Here is a 3,215-nt window from a genome sequence, read left to right as displayed (position 1 = left end):
GATAAAGTCTAAATTAATAATTCTTCTATTTGAGAAAAGGAAAAAAGTACCCCTCATTATTGATTTTAGTTTTCCAAAGATGAAGTCAAGATGCTGCTCTGGAATGGAGTTCAAGATGATGCAGAACTACGTAGTTTTCTATAATAATGTCAAAGATGCTCTGTCCTGGAGGTGGACTTGCATTTCTTTGTTCATTCATTTAAGTAGGACACCCTGAGCTCCCACTGTGTTCCCAGCACACCTCTCAGCCCTGAGCACTGCCCTCAGGGAGCTCACAGTCTAGTGAGAGAGAGCAGACACCAATGAAACATGCATAGGTTTGTTGCATGCTGAGTGCCGTGCAGCCAAGGGAATGCGTGACTTGTGCCAGGTCTGGTCCTGAAAAGTTGCCCTGAATGAATAACTTTTAAGCTAAGATCTGCAGGATAAGTCAGACTTTATCATCAAAAGGGGAAGGGTGCTCACTTCAGCAGCACATAGATTAAAATTGGAACAATACAGAGAAGACCAGTATGCCCCTTGTGTAAGGATGACATGCAAATTTGGGAAGTGTTTCCTTTTTTTTTTTTTGCACAACAATGTGAAAGTGTAATGCTACTGAACTGTATACCTAAAATGGTTGAAATGGCAAATTTTATGTTATGTATATCTTACCACAATTAAAAAAAAAAAAAGGAGGATGCTGTTGGGATGGTCCCATTGCAGGCAAAGGGAAGAGAAGGTACAAATGTCCTGTGGGAAGAGGGACAGTGGATGAGAGGAAAGCCAGCAGAGCTGGGTTGTCAAGATTTGGGGGATGCTGTATGACCCCAGATGAAGCCAGAGTCACGAGCAGAGGCTGGACCACAGCGAACCTGGGGTCGATCTCTGTCCTGAGATAAGTGGGAGATTGCTGAAGGGCTTCCATCAGGGCAGTGAGAACTGTGTTTCAGAAAATGACGACCATGGACCAGGGTGGAGAGTCGGTGGAGAGGCAGTGGATGTGGCTGACCAGTTGGGAAGGTGTCAGAGTTCTTCAGGAGGGAGAGATAGGTGGTGGGGTTGAGATGGAGAGAGATGGATAGATTTGAGAAAAGTCAGAGGGCCGATGGTTGAGTTGCAGAGAGGTCGCTTTGGGGGTGAGGGGAAGAGACAGTCAAGAAAGCTTTCCATGTTTCTGGATGGATGGACGGCGCCAGCGACTGGGATAGGAAGCAGAGAGAAGGAGTTCGGAGAGGTGGGTCCTTATTCTTGGTTTGGATGTACTGAGGTTGTGAGCCTCAGGAATTTTGCAGCTGTCAGTTCCGGGGATCCTAGGCTTGGAGCACTGGTGCAGGGTTCACTGAGGCCCGCACTGATTTCTGGCAGAGTTTCCAGCGATGCTGCCTGGCTCACAGCACAGTGCTTGTTCTCTGAGGCATGTTTGTCCCGGGACATGTGAGGACTCAGGATCACTCCCGAGAGAAAAGAGGTGGAACACCCTGTCTACCTCACGCAGCCGGCTGGCCTGCTCCACTGGGCAGATGACAAAAACAATTCCTTCTTCTTCTGAAAGGCTGCTCTGGGACAGAATCTTGACTAAAGCGTACATGGTGTGGGTGGTAGAGAAGATGGGGTTGGATGCATGCAGCTGGGGTACAATCTGTGTGCCCAGCTGTAGCCTTTTAGACCCAGGGATGAGAAGTGCTCACAGCGCTTCTGAAATGGCAAGCATAAGAGGCAGATATTCTGTGCTGACTAACTGAAACCAAATGTCATGTCCAGTCGCAGGGCGTGAGTCTCTGCAATCCTTGCCTTTTCATTTAATGATACTGGAAAATCAAAAACACACACAGCTGAGATCCAATTGCATTGTGTTTTTGAGCTTCTTCCCTTCCTGTCTTGAGCTTGTCTGTAATACCTACCACTGCTCCAGACCCATCTGAAGAAACCTCATTCTTTATTCACACCCCACTGATGAAAGATGTGCAAAGGCTTTGAATGAACAATCAAATGTCAAGAAAACAACACTTTAAAAGGCTCTAGCTTTAGAACATACCATCTAGGCAACTAAGCGTGTAATAAATGCCTACAATTAGTCACACATGCCTCAAGAAGTAATCACTGGCTAGATTGAATGGCAGCTTTTAATCTCGCTCATGGACTGAGTTCTCACAGTGGTGTAGAAAGGTGTCCAGGCCAAATTCTGGGATAAGTTCAGAAATTCACTGCTCTGGAATTGGTTAGTCATAATCAATTTAAAAGTGGATCTGAGTATGAGATAAACTGTCAGGTCTGATGGTAAGTATGTACTAAGGGAAACTTGTTAATCCATAAAGGTCAACCTGGATGAACTTGATGTGTCCTCAAGGAAATATGACATGATGAGAACAAGGCTGCATATAAACAAACAAATATTACACAACCTACGGAATGAGAGAAAATACGTGCCAATGATGCAACTGACAAGGGCTTAATCACCAGAATATACAAACAGCTCATACAACTCAACAACAAAAAAAAGAACAACCCAATAAAAAAAAATGGGCAGAAGACCTACAGAGACATTTCTCCAAAGAAAACATATGGATGGTCAGTAGGCCCATTAAAAAATGCTCAATATCACTAATTATCAGAGGAATGCAAATCAAAACTACAGTGAGGTATCATGTCACACTGGTCAAAATGGTCATCATTAAAAAGTCCACAAATGACAAATGCTGGAGAGGGTGTGGAGAAAAGGGGACCCTCCTACACTGCTGGTGGGAATGCAGTTTGGTGCAGCCACTGTGGAAAACAGTATGGAGATTCCTTAAAAACCTAAAAATAGACTTACCATATGATCCAGCAATCCCACTCCTGGGCATATATCCAAAGGAAACTCCAATTCAAAAGGATGCATGCCCCCTAATGTTCATAGCAGCACTATTTACAACAGCCAAGTCATGGAAGCAACCTACATGTCTATTGACAGATGGTTGAATTAAGAAGTTGTGAGATATATATGTATCATTACTCCTCAGCCACAAAAAAGAAGGAAATAATGCCATTTGCAGCAACATGAATGGACCTGGAGTTTGCCATACTAAGTGAAGTCAGCCAGAAAGAGAAAGACAAATAGCATATGATACCACTTATATTTGGAATGTAAAAAATGATACACATGAACTTATTTACAAAACAGAGACAGATTGACAGACATAGGAAACAAACTTATGGTTATCAGGGAGGAAGGGGAGGGTGGAGGGATAAATTGG

The 3,215-nt window shown here is 43.9% G+C and overlaps 1 non-coding gene across 1 annotated transcript; it reads left to right on the top strand.

Moving 5' to 3' along the window:
* The first annotated feature begins 457 nt into the window (after positions 1–457).
* On the top strand, positions 458–564 carry LOC116279978 (U6 spliceosomal RNA). Its single transcript, XR_004189304.1, has one exon. It is a non-coding gene; the product is annotated as a U6 spliceosomal RNA (small nuclear RNA).
* Positions 565–3,215: the final 2,651 nt, after the last annotated feature.

The sequence above is a fragment of the Vicugna pacos genome, chromosome 4 (assembly GCF_048564905.1).
Source record: "Vicugna pacos chromosome 4, VicPac4, whole genome shotgun sequence".
Classification (NCBI taxonomy): domain Eukaryota; kingdom Metazoa; phylum Chordata; class Mammalia; order Artiodactyla; family Camelidae; genus Vicugna; species Vicugna pacos.
This window is presented reverse-complemented; position numbering and strand designations above follow the sequence as displayed.